At 39.4% G+C, this 19,614-nt stretch overlaps 1 long non-coding RNA gene and 1 other non-coding gene across 2 annotated transcripts; one reads left to right on the forward strand and one right to left on the reverse strand.

Annotated features, from left to right (window-relative positions):
• Nucleotides 1-278: 278 nt before the first annotated feature.
• trnag-gcc (transfer RNA glycine (anticodon GCC)) lies at nt 279-349 on the forward strand. Its single transcript has one exon. It is a non-coding gene; the product is annotated as a tRNA-Gly (tRNA).
• Nucleotides 350-14,965: 14,616 nt separating this feature from the next.
• On the reverse strand, nt 14,966-18,467 carry LOC108261471 (uncharacterized). The gene is made up of 5 exons (XR_001811505.3): nt 18,322-18,467; nt 16,516-16,580; nt 15,576-15,724; nt 15,375-15,464; nt 14,966-15,076 (listed from the first exon to the last, which is right to left on the reverse strand). It is a non-coding gene; the product is annotated as an uncharacterized LOC108261471 (long non-coding RNA).
• Between the last annotated feature and the right edge of the window lie 1,147 nt (nt 18,468-19,614).

The following is a 19,614-nucleotide window of genomic DNA, read 5'->3' on the forward strand; positions in this document are numbered from 1 at the left end:
GCTAGTCACTATATTACAGCACAGACACTCAACCATGGCTTATTATTTGCAGATAATAATTAATAAATTTTAATAAAAAAGAATTTTAAGACTAAGTGAAACTGGACAATTTCTCACGGCACGAATGACGATCTCTCACGACACACTAGTGTGCCACGGCACAGTGGTTGAAAAACACTGCTCTACGGTATGTAGACTGTATTACATGCGTGTTGAGCAGAGAGGAGATATTATAATATTATACAGTATCTGGAAATATAGTGTGTGACTGCTGATAAGCATTGGTGGTTCAATGGTAGAATTCTCGCCTGCCACGTGGGAGGCCCGGGTTCAATTCCCAGTCAATGCAGATGTGAGTTTTGAAAGTTAATCCTTCAACAAAAGAACATTACAAGCCTTATCATTTCTGCCCAAACTAGACCAACTCCATGCTGCTGAAATATACAAGAGACTTAGGATGTTCCTTTTCTATTTTGAAACCAAACTGTTTAATCAGAACAATACTTAATGAAAAGCACACTCTGCATTGTCTTTAATCCTTTAAGATAAGCATTGGTGGTTCAGTGGTCAAACTCTAACCTACCACACGTAATTCTCACCTGCCACGCGGGGGCCAGTCACACGTAGGTGTAGAGCGCTGACTAGCCAATAGAAAGCGAGGATAATCCAGGAGGAGGGTCGGACGAACCTAACGTAAAAACATCCGTTCAAATATTTATATTATTTTATCTGTTACATATTGTATCTATGTAATTTTTTAAAAGCGGCATTGTCAACATTTACTATTCCGATACTCTTTCAGTGTGTAAAATTAACTGTTAAAGAAGAATGTGAAATTAACAGTTTGTCAAAATTAAAATAACTATCTAAATAATATATGCAGGGTGTGTTATAGTAAGTTATTGGAAATGTATTCCAAATAAGGACTAAGATTTTAAAACATTTACAAATACAAGCTAGATAAAAAATATTTACAAATACACAGGACAATTTTGTTTTTGTTTTTTTAAATACAATGTTGTCTATACACAATTCCACAATGGTAGAGAGAGAGAGAGAGAGAGAGAGAGAGAGAGAGAGAGAGAGAGAGAGAGAGAGAGAGAGAGAGAGAGAGAGAGAGAGAGAGAACAAACACAGAAGACGTAGGATGAGATTCATGGACAACAGTATTATACAGGATTTGTAACTATTTACCAAAATCCAACCTTGTGCTTGGCTTGCAATCAGACATGCCATGCACAGACCTTAAACACTGTGTTTCACAACAAAGTTATTTTCTCTTTTCAACAATCCACCTCTGCCTCTCAGCCTCATAGAATGAGGACTGCTGAAACTCTGCCCATGTCGTCTCTGCATTCATTCCCTGTGCCTGATACAGGGAGAGCACTGTAGAAGCACAGTAAATGTATTTGCCTGCCGCTCCAGGGAAACCAGTGTGGATATGAGGGCTATTGGGTCCTTGTTTTAGTGGCTGGTGGCAGAACCTGCACAGATGACCAGAAGGCCCTCTGCAGAGTATGCCTTGAAGACAGGTGCACCAGGTACTCCTGGAGCAGTAGAAGTATTTAACATCACCAGCCTACTAAAAGAAATGTACAGAGGAGCCATCACTCATGTAACGAGAATTTGGCTGACCACAAGCTAAACAGGATCTAATTTGTTTTTTTGGTGTCTTCTCAACTGCTGCCTGTCAGAGGTACGTCTTCAGGAACACCACTAGCAGGTGGATTGAATGGAGTGGGAGGCTGTATTGTTCCTGACCACATCTTCTCTTTGAGGTGTTGACTTCTCTTGCAAAGAAGGATTGTCTTTAATGCTTCTTGCCTCTTCAGATGAGCCCCAAAGTAAATCACCTGATGGGCCTCTCCTGAAGGACACGTTGATTCTCCCAGGGATTTTTTTTTTCTTCATGCTGATGGCCTGAATAGTACCCATAGATATGAACAATTAACATAAATAAATATATAAAAAGAATTTACTTAGTTATGCATTATGTTTTGTAAAGTAAAATTATGGTAACTGATTCTTTTAAAATAACTTGACAGGTTTCATATTAGAGCAAAAGATCAATGACCCAAAATTTAATTATACAACTATTGAAAAGATACACATCTACTCTAATATATTCTAACTTAATCTAACATGTGATCTGCTCACTTGTTACCAAAAGACTTTATTTTACTGTGTGTTTGACTACTGAACAAACAACAGACACTGAACAGTAGACAATAGAAATTTCACTCGGCATACAAACGTATAATGATATTCCTGAATTGACCCTACATATATAGTTTAAACCATTCAAATGATATTCATAATATACCGATGTTTCTTTTGAGTAAATAAGCAATTTTGTTATTTATAAGTCGCTTTGGTTAAAAGCATCTGCTAAATGAATAATTGTAAATGTAAGTGTACAGTTCACTTTACCTGCCGCTTAAGAGCGCTTTTTATTCTCAGGTAAAATGAAGAATGTTAATCGCTGTCTGGGGAAAAAAGAAATAAACAAAAAGAGATGAAAGCCGAAAAAAATAAAGCCAATAAAGTATTAACTGGTTTACGCGGTAGCGGAGGCAATTCAAAATGTAGATCTTCAAAAAAAAAAAAAAAAAAAAAAACGGAAAAGAGAACACCAAGCTTCGGAACAGCGCCATGGAATCAACATGTGGTGAAAAATATATTGTATCCGTAGTGATAAGGACTACCATTGAGAATTAACTGGAGAAATTAAGGAAAGTTGAGCATAACTACTTTCCACTCCGGGAAAGTTAAGCAGAACTACTTTCAGCTAACTACCCTGGCAGCAGTGGTATTTGAACCCATGCCCCCAAAGAGACTGGAGCCTAAATCCAGCACCTTGGACCACTCGGCCACACTACCCCAGGCTGACGTGGTGGTAAACCCGTTCGTGGTAAGAAGGTGACTGGGTCATTCCGCCGGACAACAAGATATCTGGCATGGGCGCGACAAATGGGCTGTTGTGAGACTCAAGTGCCTTTCACTTAACCAGCTCTGCCGGGGACATCTAATCATTTCCAGCTGAAGACAGAGCTAAGGCGTGGTCTTTTGGACGCGATTCGTCTAGGCTTAAGACCCCATGGTCACATCGGTAGTGTTTGCGGAAGAGTTCTTCTGCTATGATCTTACATCCCACTTACAGTGGTGCTTGAAGGTTTGTGAACCCTTTAGACCTTTCTATACATCTTCATTACCGGGACCTAAAACATCATAAGATTTTCACACAAGTATTAAAAGTAGATAAAGAGAACCTAATTAAAGAAACAGGATATGGGTGGGTTTCCTCACATGAGGTGCTTGCTTCAGGTCCTTCCACAGCATTTCTATTGGATTAAGGTCAGGACCTTGACTTGGCCATTCCAAAACATTGACTTTATTCTTCTTTAACCATCCTTTGGTAGAACGACTTGTGTGGTTAGGGTTGTTATCTTGCTGCACGGCCCACTTTCTCTTGAGATCCAGTTTACGGACAGATGTCCTGACATTTTCTTTTAGAATTTGCTGGTATCATTCAGAATTCATTGTTCCATCTATGATGGCAAGCCGTCCTGGCCCAGATGCAGCGAAACAGGCCCAAACTGCAATGCTGCCACCACCATTTTCCAGAAATGGGATACGGGTCTTATGCTGGAATGCAGTGTTTTCCTTCCCCCAAACATAACCCTTCTCATTTAAACCAAAAAGTTCTAGTTTGGTCTCACCTGTCCACAAAACGTTTTTTCGAGTAGCCTTGTGTCTTGTCCATGTGATCTTTAGCAAACTGCATGCAGGAAGCAATGTTCTTTATAGAAAGCAGTGGCTTTCTCCTTGCCATCCTGCCATGCACACCATTGTTGTTCAGTGTACGCATTATGGTGGACTCATGAACATTAACATTTGCCTATGCGAGAGAGGCCTTTAGTTGCTTAGAAGTTACCCTGGGATCCGTTGTGACCTCGTGGACAATTACATGTCTTGCTCTTGGAGTGATCTTTGGTCCTTGACCACGCCTGGGGAGGGTAACCATGCTCGTGAATTTCCTTCATTTGTACACAACCTGTCTGACTGTGGATTGGTGGAGTCCAAACACTTTAGAGATATTTTTTTGAACTTTTCCAGCCTGATGAGAATCAACAACTCTTTTTCTGAGATCCTCACAAACTTCCTTTTTTCATACCATGGTACACTTCCACAAACATGTGTTGTGAAGATCAGACTTTGATAGATCCCCGTTCTTCAAATAAGACAGGGTGCTCACTCACACCTGATTGTCATCCCGTTGATTGAAAACACCTGACCCTAATTTCCCCTTCAGACTAACTGCTCATGCAGACGCCAACAATGTCTGCACCATGCACGCTTCCCTTACAGAATGCGCTTAAGCAAGGTCTTTACAAGAAAAATAGGATCCAAACCCACATGGGCTGTGCCCAGCGGATTGGCAGCTCATCACCTTAACCTCTTGCTGACATAGCTCACGCATATGAAATTACATCCCGGTGTGTGGAGCAATAAAGAGGTTTCGGTGCAGGTTCTTTGCCCCTGTCGTCTGGACTGCGGAATGCATTCTGCGTTGATGGACCTCCAGAGACGCAAGAGCCTTACAGCAGCTGTGGCCAAAAAGCATTGAAATACAGCTCACGGTTGCAAAACATGTAGCCACAGTGCTAGCTTTTCACATTTCTCCACCCTCTCTAGTGCTAGCTCAGGGACCTGTACAAAGCTTCCCGTTTGTAAGCCTTGTAGGTGTGAGACAGACTGCAACAAAGCCAGACATTGCTGGAAAGAGGAGGCAAAGTGACAAGTTTGCAACGCAGATGGGAGTTGAACCCACGCATGCAGAGCACAACAGATTAGCAATTCATCGCCATAACCTCTCGGCCACCTCTTCCGAGGTTAATGTCCGCTGACTAGAAGACTGCTTCTCAAATAGATTTTATTCAAGTCTTGAGGTATGAGCTGTGCTGTCATATAAACTGAAGGGTGACAATGCGGCGAGACGGCCTAAAGATCTCACAGAACGGGACAATTCCATAGTTGAGCCGTCGCAATGCAATCCAATCCTTGGTCGGCTAGGTACCGACTACCTATGGACTGCCCATCTCAGCTAGTTAAATTTATTTGGAAAATGTAACTTTCACCCGTGACCCTGAGAAGGATTACGCGGTATAGAAGATGGATGGATGGAAATGTAACTTTTATCCTTACCTGGATATACACAACGACTGTGGAAAAGGGGGGCATGAATTGGGACGTTCGTGAGGCAGCATGCTGTGGCCAAAAAGCGTTGAAATACAGCTCATGGTTGCGAAACACATAGCCAGTGTGCTAGCTTTTCACATTTCTCCATCTCTCTCAAGGATATTCAGCTGGCCAGCCGTATTCGTGCAGAACGCGCTTAAATGACAACTCCGTCTAATATACACAAGGGCTCTTTTAAGAGCCACTTCATCGTCTCAGAAAACAGCTAATTTCATTTCTCGGGCTGTTTGAATATTTAGAATGTGGTACAAAGAGAAGGGGACACACACACACACACACATATATATATATATATATATATATATATATATATATATATATATATATATATATATATATATATATATATTTATATATATATATATATATATATATATATATATACACATATATAATGCTTTATATTTCTATCAACATATAGAAATGTTTATTATTCGTTATTAATGAGTGAACTTTATTATGATAAATATACTGCTATGTATATTTCATAATGTTTTGTTTGTTTTATAGATGATGATGAACAGTGCAGAAGAGCCGTGTATTGTCCTTATGTGAAAACTAGACAATGCACAGTAATAACGCCGATGAGCTGTGTCTGTGTACAGTAGCCCAAATCTGCCTTCTGTTCCAGGCGGCGTTGTGTCTTGTGCTGGATGGAGCTTGACTGCCCTCGTGTGTCCAGTTTAAATATTAGAACGTGGTATGGAGAGAAAAGGATATATATATATATATATATATATATATATATATATATATATATATATATATATATATATATATACATACATACATATATATATATATATAAAATATATATATATACATATACATATATATATATATATATGTGTGTGTGTGTGTGTGTGTGTGTGTGTGTAAATGATGTAAAAGGCTTTCTATCAACATTATAAAAAGGTTACTTATTAATTTTTTTATTTTTAGTATAAATATAGTGCTATGAATATTACATAATGTTTGTTTTTATAGAAGAGCCGTTAATTGTGGTTATGTCCGAACAATACAATGCACAGTGATGAGCTGTGTCTGTAAAATAGCCCAAACCTACCTTCTGTTTCAGGCGGCGTTGTGTGTTGTGCTGGATGGAGCTTGACTGCCCTCCTGGGCCCAACCTCAGGAACGGCAATTTCCCAGCAGCGGTATTCTGTCATAAGAGTACATTTGTAGTTAGGCCCGAGTGGGGTAAGAAATATTATATGGTTTATATTACTGTGTCCCTTTTTTAACCCGTTCATGATCATTATTGTATACATTACAAAGATAAAGGTAATGTTCTTCCCTATTTGTGGATATTCTCGAAGTGAAATAGATGAGGCCACCTAGGGAACACTAAGTTATCTAGGAGCAGTGATGAGAATGACATGTCTAATAACATTAGAAATACATTAATAATGTTATTATAATAGAAATCAAGCTGTGCACTTTAACATTATAAAATGTACATACACAGTAAAATCCACAGAAACAAATCCACTGTATTGGAGTTCATTTCAACACTTTTAAAGTGTCCCGAGGGGTCCACACTCCACAGTGTCATTTTAACACTTTAATAGATTTCACATCAACTCTTTGTATATTTGAAATTGAACATTACTCAAGTGTTAGTTTCTCAACACCAGTGTGTAGTGTTAGAAATTAATTCTCATAGGAGTAATTCATTAAATCTCATAGTGTTAATTGCGTACTATTAAATGAGTTGCCTCTAACACTATAAAGTGTTAATATGCTACTGCACAATTAAAATAACATTTAAATAATTAAAAATCTAAAAGGCAAATAAAGAAAAAAGACAAGTTGGTTGCTTTATAATAGTTTTCTTTTTTCAAGGGCGTTAACATTACTGACCTCTCAGGTCAAGTCTTTCTAAATATAACAATTGGGCACTGTGTACTCTCTTTGATTAATCTCATTAGAGCACTGCTGGTCAAATGGCCTAAAGTGTGTCAGTTCATTCACAGAGATGACAGAAAACATATCTTTAGTTCTTCTTGCTAAGTCTGAGTTTCTTTTTAGTCTTTTTAATTTTAGACTGGTCAAAAGACTGATTAGTGGAAGTGAAATGATGGATGAACTTTTAGTTACTTGCTTTATTATTTGCAGGTGCTTTGTACAGTAAGACAGGGTAACTAATACTCAAAAGCTTGGTTTGTGTGTTAACATGTACAGTAGATGGACATATTTTTTCTGGTGCTGTGTGACTGCAGAATGTAGTGCAGTTAACACAGTAAATTTCCTTGGATGCTCACTTTTAACTCCAGGAGGTCACAGTTTGCCCAGACATCTTTTATTTAAATCTGTCAATCTGTCACCCACACGTCAATCTGGGGGACGAAGAGGAGGAAGCTGGACAGATCTATTTATTTATTTATTCATTCATTTATTTATTATTGCTGTTTCCTCAATCCAGTGCAGAAAGAGAAACAACACAACTGATTTAAAATAAAAATATAGAAAACAATCTAATGTAAGGTTCTGATCCGGTTTGCTTTCAGCAGGAAGGCTGTCCTCTTTCCTGTTGCTCTTTCTCTTCTATTAGTCCATTTGTCCAGTCTGAATCGGTTTGATTCGTTTCGAGACGATTCGGAGTCAAATAATTTTCTAGTGAGAGTCGCACACTTCCAAACGAACTAGACTGAGATGAGTATTTGATTCTCACTAGAAAGTGATTTGATTCTGAATCAACTCGAAATGAATCAGTCAAACTGATTCAGACTCGATAAAAGGACTATGAGATGTGATTAAGATATATATTCCAATGTTTTGCTTTACAATTCCACTGTGTGTGTGTGTGCGCGCGCACGTGTGTTTTTCAGGAGAACGAGAAACTCTGACACAAGAGTACATCCTGACCACTGGTACTGTGTACACATCAACATACACACATGTCTCCATGCTGGACAGCTCAGGAGCTTTCACACACAGTGCTAGGAATATCCCGGGACAGAGAAACGCACCTCCTAAGTGAGCGAGTTTAGCGTCAACCGGTGAAATTTGCTGTAGCGTGAACACTTCGCCTCTGTGAGCGTCACTCTCCGTCAGGTTCACTGTAATTAGACATAAAATGTACATAATGTTTATTTTTCATACATTTAGGATTTAATGTTTTTTTTTTTTTTTTTAACTCTTCCAGGAACAGAAATGATCTTTCGTGGCAGCTTCTTCATCACTACCTGCTCCGTTTGACTCAAAAATGTAACGACCGGTTTCAAAAAGTCACAATGTCTTCAGTTCATGTGATTTAACTGTTGAATTTAAACAGGAAATGTGAAATATTTTTTTCCTTTATGTTTCCTCTACTGTCTTTTTGCTGTGATCTTGAACACAGTTGTATTTTTTTAAAAATAATAAAAAATAATCATTCTATTTCTCTCACTTTCCTTGTCCTAATTGTCCTGTAGTTGTGTTGTGCTTCCCTTTATAAATGCATCATTGATGGCTTTAAGTAAGGTGAAAGAATAGGATGCAGTTTCCATAATGCAAATATTAAGAAATAATGAAGAACCAATGATACACGGATTTATAACAGACACATATATGATGCAATGGAACTCCCATAATGCACCGGGGCAAACAAAATGAAAACATTAAAAAACCCACGTCATTTCTAATTAGTTATTGCAGTAAATGATGTTATATTCATTACAGGTCTTTCGCCTGTACAACTGTTCTGAAGAGTTTGATTGAAAAGTGTTTCCATAATCCGTACCATAAATAGTATAACTACTTTTTTATTTTTTAATTTATTATACAAACCTCCCCCTCAATGATGCAAGCCCAGCCCTAGAGATAATTCCAAGACAGCTTCCATATTGAGTGAATAGTGGAAAATTTGTCTACATCTAGAAGTGATTGTGAAAGTATAGTAGTAATCTGGCTCAGTGTTACGTTACGGTAAATTGTCAGGAAGCAAGCACAGGTGGTGCTGAAACAGGAAGGTGAGGGTCAGGCTGAAGGCGAATACGGAAGACAGAAGAAGGTCAGGTGTTCGGGCAAACAGTCAACACTGGGCAAGGCAGGTAATCGTGGTCGAGAAACGAGTACAAAGGCTTGGTGAGCACCAGAGATGAGAATTCTGAGCGTTTACTTCACGAGCTACTACTGCGCGAACTTCCTCTTAAATGCTGTGTTAGTGAGTGAGTGCACTTGTCCGCAATCAGAATTCCGGAAAATGTGTGCGTGTCTGGGAAGTGTAGTCCTCGTCGGCCATGTTTGTAGTTCGCGCTGACACTCAGGGAATGGTGGCTTGAGCCCATCTCCTTTCTCTACCAGATGTTAATCATTTATTTCTTTATTTGTTGGTTGACTGTTTTGTTTTTGCTATGCAGTATAAAAGACCAAAGTGGTACTTAAAAAAAAGAAAAAGAAAGAAAAAGTCAATTACGTTTATAACAACAACTACAACAACAAAAAGTCAAATGGAGATGTACATTGCTAAATTTTCAGTTCTACTTCGTGAAAAAGTAGGAGCGTAACAGGTTTTAATACAGTTTATAACTCATATCTATCTCTAATCAAAGCCTACATCTAACCAAACATTCAAAATAGTAACTTCCTAAGTCTTGAGAATGTTTATCAAGTCAGTGAAAAATAAAGCATTTCATTAGGACATTACCAGGTTAAATAACAGCACATAAAACACTTAATCCTAGCATGAAAACTAGCATTGGCGTTCTGTTTCTAGCTGCTACGACTCATTTATATAGGTGTTACGTTCTCCAATGTATTTATATTTGCTCTATGTGCCATTTGTGTGTCTGTGCCGGTGGTGGGATGGGTTTCTTTTGTCTCCTCCCCTTCTGTAGGCCCGGCACATGCATGCGTCACCTTCCGGCTTGCTAGTGGATGATCACATCTTGTCCACGCCTTCTCCGGCCTTGTGCGCAAGGATTGGTTGGCTGCACGTTTCCGGAAGTGTACTTAAGCCTCGTCAGTCTCCATCCCAGGACAGATCATTGCCATTGCTTTATGTATAGTGAGAAGTGCTTTTCGTGTATGACCTTATGCCTGATTCGACTTTGTTTTTGCTCTGCCCGGTTACGATTCGAGTGATACTCTTGTGTTTATATGTACATATTATTTTGTTAATTAACACACTAATAGTCACCTGTGTAAATAGTGCATGGTTAAGAGTAGTTAGTAGGAAGTCAGCGCCATTTATGTTGATTCTGCTTTTCTCCTGGTTCTGGGTTAGCTGGGGAGTGAGGGAAGACGGTGCATTTTATTTTGTTTTCTTTCCTTGTAAGTAAAAAGTAAATTACCATTATAACAACAACAAAAATTCAAATGGAGGAGATGTACATTGTAAAGTTTTCGGTTTCTTTTTCTTGTTTCGTTAGTTTTGTTTCTGCACAGTTAGAGGGTATTTTTGTTTATTGTTTTGGCCTGGTCGGCTTCTGAAGTGAAAACCACTAGAGATATATAAAAGGTGACTAAAACAAAGCAAACACACTCTTGGTCTCGCCAACCCTTTCCTTTTTTTATTGTATGTTGCGGCCTGACCTAGACCATAACAGAATTGGTGGCTCATCCTGTGCTTTCCCTCCTTTCGTCCCGTTTCTCTTTCGGCGCGTTTGTCTGGCGGTTTTTTTTTTTTTTTTTGTGTGTGTGTGTGTGTGTGTGTGTGTGTGTGTGTGTACGTACGTACGTACAGGTTATAAGATATGGCTACAAAATTTAACCTGGATCAGTTTACCTTTTGTCCACGTTAGAGCAGTTTGAGCGATGCTGTAAGGATGATCTGTTGCTCCTTGCGGACTTTTACAGCGTATCGGCTGCACGGAGCGCCACTAAGCAAGACATCAAAAAGCTGCTGTATGAGGAGCTTGTAAAACAGCGAGTCATGCTTGAGCCTACCGAGGCGGGTGTTGCATCACCGGTCAGTGGTTCCGAGGATTTGGCTGCAGCGGAGGCTGGGACCAAGCCCGAGGAACCGACGCGCACAGATCCCGCGGTAGTAGACTCTCCATTAGAGGAACCCATGCTCGCGCTGCAACTGAAGAAACTTGACCTTGTCATCAGCAGTATCAAGCTCAGATACAGTTCCACACACTGGAGCTGGAAACCAAGAAGGAGGTAAAGCTGAAGGCGCTGGAGTTAGAGTTGTCGCTGTGAAATAGGCCAGCTCCCGGTTCACCTGCGTCTCCTGCACCTGCGCTTCCTCTGCCTGTTCATCAGTCATCGCCTGTGCTAGAGCTTGCGCCTCGTGGCACCTCGTCTGAGAGTCCTGCTGGTTTTGATGTTAGTAAACACATTGCTTTAGTTCCTGTGTTTAGGGAAAGTGAGGTGGACACCTATTTCCCTGTGTTTGAGCGCACTGCTGCCACTCTGCAGTGGCCTAGAAATATTTGGTCTTTATTGCTACAGTGCAAGTTTGTGGGAAAAGCTCAAGAAGTATGTTCTGCTCTAACGGTGGAACAAAGCTTGGAGTATGAGACAGTTAAATCAGATGTGTTACGGGCATATGAACTTGTCCCTGAAGCTTACCAGCAGAAATTTCGAAAGCATGCCAAAACCGCCGGCCAAACATATGTTGAGTTCGCGCGTGAAAAGTCTGCGTTCTTTGATAAGCGGTGCGCCGCAGATAAGGTCGTTACTTTAGATCAGTTAAAAGAATTGATCCTGCTGGAAGAATTTAAGACCTGTATTTCTGACAAACTTGTGGTTTATTTGAATGAGCAAAAAGTCTCTTCACTCGCTGATGCTGCCGTTTTGGCTGATGAGTTTGTGCTCACGCACAAAACTGTATTTTCCGCTCCGCTTGGTGATGTATCTGATCGCAGCTACAGCTCCAACGCTCCTGTGAGCGCATCTAGAAGTGCTAGTGAGTCCCGTGAATGTTTTTACTGTCGCGAATCTGGTCACCTCATTGCTGCTGGTCCCGTTTTAATATGCAAAAATCGACGGAAAGCACAAACAGTCCTAAGAGTGTGGTTTTAGTGCAGGTACAATGACAACACTGACAGTTTGCATTCACTTTCCTCAGTTGATGCTGCATTTGAAGCTTTTATTCTGGATGGCGTAGTTTTGCTCTCTGACCGTAAACCACTGTGTATTCTGAGAGACCCCGGAGCCGCTCAGTCCTTTATGGTGGAAGGTGTCCTTCCTTTGTCTGAGCACTCTAGCTGTGGTGTAGATGTTCTAGTTCAGGGTATTGAACTTGGTGTAGTGAAGGCCCCATTGCATACGCTGTTTAAAAATAAATAAATAAATAAATATTTTGTTCGCAACTTATTGAGTTGTCTTTTTGCTTTGACTTAGTTAAGTTGTATTTATGTACAATAAGTAATTTCAACTTAAAAAGTTTTGTTGACATAATTAAATAATTGACCCAACTACTCGTTTCAAGTAATGCAGACTTCCCGAGTACAGTTGAAATACTGTTATAAAAGTAGGGTGAACTTAACTTTTTCAAGCTATCTGTACTAAAATTCAAGTTCATTTAACTTAATGTGGCTTATTTTCCTAACTTACATTAGCAAGTTCAACCAAATAAATAGCAACCCATTTTTCCATATGAAAGACTTGATCAATTGTTTCACTTATAAATTTACAAATGTAAACAGAACAAGTCAAACAGATTCAAATATCCAGAGCTACAATAGCCAGTGTTTCTTTTAACTCTTTAAGCAAAAGGTTTTTATATTGTGGTAAGATCAATTTGAGTAAATAAAAATCTATTACAATTGTAAAAAAAAACAAAAACATTAAATGACATGAATTTCTCAAAATAAACAGAAAACGCAAGCAGAAATCTGTTTTTGCCTAGCAAAATTACATTTCATTTGCCCAGTGTTTAAAGGTGAAAATATAAAACAAAACTCTCCTAGAAACTAACATACACATAACTCAACACCACATGAAATCTCTTTTACAGAAATGCATAATACCCATCTCTACTTCAGCAGTTTATTTTTAAGTGAATGTACTCGTGCACTGCAGGCATCAGCTCCGATGTTCATGAACAGCCTCTGAATGACCTCAAACATGTATTTGAAGTTTTTGGGGTAGTTTATGTTAAGTGCATAAAGCAATCCCATCAAGTTGACAAATGCATTTGGTACATAACCAAAATTGCGTAGAACCACAACTTCTTCCATTACAAGAGCTACAGTGAGGGAAAAAAGTATTTGATCCCCTGCTGATTTTGTACGTTTGCCCACTGACAAAGAAATGATGCGTCTATAATTTTAATGGTAGATTTATTTGAACAGTGAGAGACAGAATAACAACAAAAAAATCCAGAAAAACGCATGTCAAAAATGATATAAATTGATTTGCATTTTAATGAGGGAAATAAGTATTTGACCCCTCTGCAAAACATGACTTAGTACTTGGTTTAAAAACCCTTGTTGGCAATCACAGAGGTCAGACGTTTCTTGTAGTTGGCCACCAGGTTTGCACACATCTCAGGAGGGATTTTGTCCCACTCCTCTTTGCAGATCTTCTCCAAGTCATTAAGGTTTCGAGGCTGATGTTTGGCAACTCGAACCTTCAGCTCCCTCCACAGATTTTCTATGGGATTAAGGTCTGGAGACTGGCTAGGCCACTCCAGGACCTTAATGTGCTTCTTCTTGAGCCACTCCTTTGTTGCCTTGGCTGTGTGTTTTGGGTCATTGTCATGCTGGAATACCCATCCACGACCCATTTTCAATGCCCTGGCTGAGGGTAGGAGGTTTTCACCCAAGATTTGACGGTACATGGCCCCGTCCATCGTCCCTTTGATGCGGTGAAGTTGTCCTGTCCCCTTAGCAGAAAAAAAAAACACCAAAGCATAATGTTTCCACCTCCATGTTTGACGGTGAGGATGGTGTTCCAGGGGTCATAGGCAGCATTCCTCCTCCTCCAAACACGGCGAGTTGAGTTGATGCCAAAGAGCTCCATTTTGGTCTCATCTGACCTCAACACTTTCACCCAGTTGTCCTCTGAATCATTCAGATGTTCATTGGCAAACTTCAGACGGGCATGTATATGTGCTTTCTTGAGCAGCGGACCTTGCGCTGGCTGCAGGATTTCAGTCCTTCACGGCGTAGTGTGTTACCAATTGTTTTCTTGGTGACTATGGTCCCAGCTGCCTTGAGATCATTGACAAGATCCTCCAGTGTAGTTCTGGGCTGATTCCTCACTGTTCTCATGATCATTGCAACTCCACGAGGTGAGATCTTGCATGGAGCCCCAGGCCGAGGGAGATTGACAGTTCTTTTGTGCTTCTTCCATTTGCGAATAATCGCACCAACTGTTGTCCCCTTCTCACCAAGCTGCTTGGCAATGATCTTGTAGCCCATTCCAGACTTGTGTAGGTCTACAATCTTGTCCCTGACATCCTTGGAGAGCTCTTTGGTCTTGGCCATGGTGGAGAGTTTGGAATCTGACTGATTGATTGCTTCAGTGGACAGGTGTCTTTTATACAGCTAACAAACTGATATTAGGAGCACTCCCTTTAAGAGTGTGCTCCTAATCTCAGCTCGTTACTTGTATAAAAGACACCTGGGAGCCAGAAATCTTTCTGATTGAGAGGGGGTCATTAAAATGCAAATCAATTTATAAAATTTTTGACATGCGTTTTTCTGGATTTTTTTGTTGTTATTCTGTCTCTCACTGTTCAAATACAACTACCATTAAAATTATAGACTGATCATTTCTTTGTCAGTGGGCAAACGTACCAAATCAGCAGGGGATCAAATACTTCTTTCCCTCACTGTACATCACTGCAGTCACATGGAATAGGGTCCATCACATCATCCACAACTGTAATGATTCCAACAGTCACGCCCTTGATTGACTCTTCTTCAGAATCTGTGTGCTGTATTAAAAACAACAACAAACTTTAAAATGTGCTTTCACACATACCACCTCACAAGCTCAACGACTTAAGAACAGCATGAGTGAAGCGATCTTAACTTTACTAGTTATCACACAAGATGCATTAATATTAGAAGGTGGTAAAAAAAAAAATACAGTACAATGTCCTGAAATTTATCATCTGTCATGAAAATAAAATAAGGTAAACTCCATCAAAATATCTGGAAATATCAATACATGGACTTCTGTTATCTGAATATCTTCCAACATCCCTTCTTACTTTCCTCACAGACACTTACCTCACAGATCTTTATGAACTGAGATGGATTCTCCCGCATGGACAGTGGCAGCCCCAACTGTACTGCAACCCTCTTCCGTTGATTTGATGCCTCAAAAGAACAAATGTTTTATATTCAAATTATGCAGGAAAAGAGAAATAGCAAGAAAGGAAATGACCAAAGTATTTACAAAACAAGTACACTTGAAATAAATCTACTCACATTTTAATCCAGGCTCTCCAGTGTGGCACTCATTTCTGTGATGTCTGCATAGCGCCTTGAGCGGTACAAATACAGCAGCTTTGAGGCGTGTTTGTCAAGACCCTCATAAAAGAACTTGCTCAGGTCCATCGACACAAGTCTGGTGAATTCTGTGCTGACATTCAGTCATTACAGAACATCAAACAAACATAACACAGAAACATGTTAAACAACACTGAAAAAAAAGGCATTTGAATTTTCACAGTGCAGGTCAAAGGTCATAAGGTTCCATTCCAAAGTACTACAGCACTGCTGCCAAGTCCATAAAGTTACATTTTACTTTAGGTAAAAGAACAAAAAATGCAAGTTTAATATTTTTTACATATTGGGTATGACAAAAAAGACAAATTTACTTCTGTGCCTGAAATAATTCTATGAAGAAAAAAAGTCATTAAAAAATGTAATAAACAGTGTACACAAGCAAGATCAGGACCAAAGTAATAGATTCTCACCAAATCTCTTGATATATTTCATGGCCAGCCGCTCATATACATATTGATATTGTAAGCAAAGCTAATGAGGGAGTGCAGCAATGTGGCTCGTTTTGCAACAACTAAGCCACCCCGAGAAAACTGTGAAAATAACCCAAATATAGACACACAAATATGTTCCACTTAGAACAGGCAAGACGCATGGGTTTCCATACAAAAATACATTTTATTTTGAAGTTAAAAAAACTGGCCAAGAATTATTTTTTTAAAATAGCAGCCAACACAGTCAGGCGTTGGTCAAATAAAACAGTCACAAGAGAAAATGAACAATAATCATAGGAGAACTGAGGCTTCCTGTATGAAGGGCAGGCTAGCACGACAGCACCAGCTGTACAAAAGGGAAAATCACCCCACTAATCAGAATCATACCCGCAAAATTCACCGCAAATAAACACAGCAATAATAACAACCCTTAATTAAGTAAAGCCCAAGGTGCAGCAAAGGACCTCCCCCAGCCTCTGGAAGCACTCAGCTCCTACAAGGAGAAAACAAAAACACAAGAAAAATTAATTACAATATGCTCAAAGCAGACAAACAAGAGAATGAAACAAAACAAAGACAAACTTAATCATGGTGGTAGAGATAACCCCACACTCAAACTGATTGCAGGTAGCAAGTTTACCAAAGCTGACCAAAACATCTACTACCACATAGCAGTATCAGCATAATTGATAAAGACTGTTACAACACTGTTGAATTAAAGAAAACTGATCTTAGTGACAGTAACCAACACAAAACAAAACAACAAAACAAAGCAGCAAAACCAAACAGAATCAAGCAGCCAAAAGCAGCCCAAAGCAGCCCAAAGCAGCCAAAAGCAGCCAAAAGCAGCCTCAGAGCAGCAACGTGGCTCCGCGAGTGAGGGGGGGTGCTATACCAAAACGACCGCACTCATTCAGCCTGCCTTAACGCATGCAAGATCAAGGACATGGCTGTGGATCAGGTGGTAGAGCGGGTTGTCCACTAATCATAGGGTTGGTGGTTCGATTCCCGGCCCACTTGACTCCACAAGCCGAAGTGTCCTTGGGCAAGACACTGAACTCCAAGTTGCTCCTGATGGCAAGTTAGCATCTTGCATGGCAGCTCTGCTACCACTGGTGTGTGAATGAGACACAGTGTAAAGTGCTTTGGATATAAGGGCTATATAAATGCAGACCATTTAATACTCACGACGGCACATACGAAAATCATATGATCGCTTCTTTATTATGATAAACTATTCTTTAATAGTTGTGACAGCAGCAGCTGGCGCTCCGACCGGGGCTACATTAAACTGCCATGCTACACAGATGAGAGCCCTGACGGCACACCGCACTGAGAGCAAGCAGCACACCACACATGCACAGTCTCCACAGCCCAACATCACACTCTGCAGTCCGTAGCAACAAAAGGAAGGGACGGGTTTTCGACCATGACACATTCCGTAAGGCCTAAACAACAGCTTATATACTATGGTAGGACGAGAGCTCATTGGCCACGTAGTTAACAAGGGTGACGTGTAATCACGGCACACCACACCACATTCGCATTACAGTGGAAGCAGGAGCATCAGAAAATTACAAGTTTATATATATATATATATATATATATATATATATATATATATATATATATATATATATATTACGTTTAAAGACTTGCATACTTAAACTGCTTAAAATCTAAGTGCAAGCATAGTGACAAATATTAACACAACCATTCAGGAGTAAAGTAACTCAGAGCAATGATGAGCAATGATCTTTTCCTTTGTTGTTTTATTAACTTTAACGATATTATAGACAATGCATTGTAGTATATGACTGTTTTCATCCACTTAAGACAGGACTTGGCCTGTAAATTTGTTTACTTGACCACTCACCTGTGTTAACGCAAGCACACATCACAGAGCACGCGCCCACACAGAAAGCATGCGGGTGCCCGAGTCAGACAGTTCAGTGATGGGAAGTTCGGATCATTTTAATGACTTGGATCTTTAAATCTCGTTCAGCAAAATGAACTAATCTTTTTTTTTTTAGTCATTTCGTTCATTTCAGCAGAATAAAATTAAAATGTTACATGTTAAATTCCGCAACACATTTAGGACTTATGCAAACGTTGATCACATTTGGAATAAAAAATAAACTATAGGCTAATGCAACCAAGGCCGAATTATGAGAAACATAAATTATTATTTAATTACATAGCATTAGGCTACGCAGTCTGTTAGTTCACCTCACCTCCCGATCCGAGTCGTTCTTCTTTTGTCACGTCACATTTGATTAGTTCACGTTTCAAGTCTTCAGGTTCGAGGCATTCGTTCATCATGTGACTGCCCCATATTCCGAAGGCAGTGGTGCTGTGAAGTGAACCAAAGACTCCAGAGGTGAACTAATCATTTCTGTTTCCGGTATAGAACCTGTGGGGATGTTGCTGCGCATACGCGTCCAAAAATGAACGAATCACTCTCTGAGACAACTCATTGTTCCCGAATCATATTAAAGATTCGCTCAAAATGAACGATTCGTTCATGAACGACACATCACTACACAGTGCGCGAGCACTTAATTAAGTTCTCTCTCACTGTTTTTGCTCTTGTAACAGCACACACTTCCTGCTCTGTATTCTCGCATTCACATTAAAAAAGAAATAAAATCAAATAGATAAATTAACACTGAATGCGTTGCACAAACACATATTTACATATTGTGATATGTAGCAATATCTTGGAGGATAGCTTATCATGTCGCCTGTGAATATCTTCCTCAGGCTAACCTCCCCGCTGATTTTTGCAACTCATGGAGAGAAATTGTTGATATATTAAACATGTATTAAGTGACTAGAAGAAATAATACGTAGCTAGTTTTGTTTCGTTACTTTTATAGACATTTAGCTTTAGTTCGCTGGCTAGCAACAATATAATAAGATTAGCCAAACTATGTGTGGGTTAGCTGCGGTTTAATTCGATGTAGAAACGACGTAAACAATACTTGTATTGTTTTCTATTATAAACAATATACTATTATATAGTACATGTTGTTTTTACAAGTGATGAAATCAATATGAACAAATATTTACTTATCAAATTTGACAATGGTGGAAGATTTCACTCTTGCCCTACAACATCTATTGTCTTCTGTCTGCTTCGCACTTCACGTTAGATCTCGTGATGAATGTTCAGAATGTAACATCATTGTTGTATTGATTCAGCATATGCTTTTCAGTTGAGGTGACAGAAACTCGTTAATTCAACTCACAAACTAGTTTTGACAGTGAAAACTTAACATGTTAAGTTGACTGAAAAACTAAAAAAACCTATTTGTTGTGTCAACCTAAATATTTACTTGGGGACAACTTAAACTCAAAATTATTATTATTTTTTTTACAGTGTATGGTTTATCTTCATTCTGAGGTGGTGTCTGGCTTCGTTAAGGTTGCAGTTCGACCTCAGTTGCCAGTTAAGGGAGTTTTGTTTATTTGCAGTAATGATTTAGCTGGTGGAAAGGTTTTCCATTTACCTGTTTTAACAGACG

This window comes from Ictalurus punctatus, unplaced genomic scaffold (assembly GCF_001660625.3).
Source record: "Ictalurus punctatus breed USDA103 unplaced genomic scaffold, Coco_2.0 Super-Scaffold_100060, whole genome shotgun sequence".
Lineage (NCBI taxonomy): Eukaryota > Metazoa > Chordata > Actinopteri > Siluriformes > Ictaluridae > Ictalurus > Ictalurus punctatus.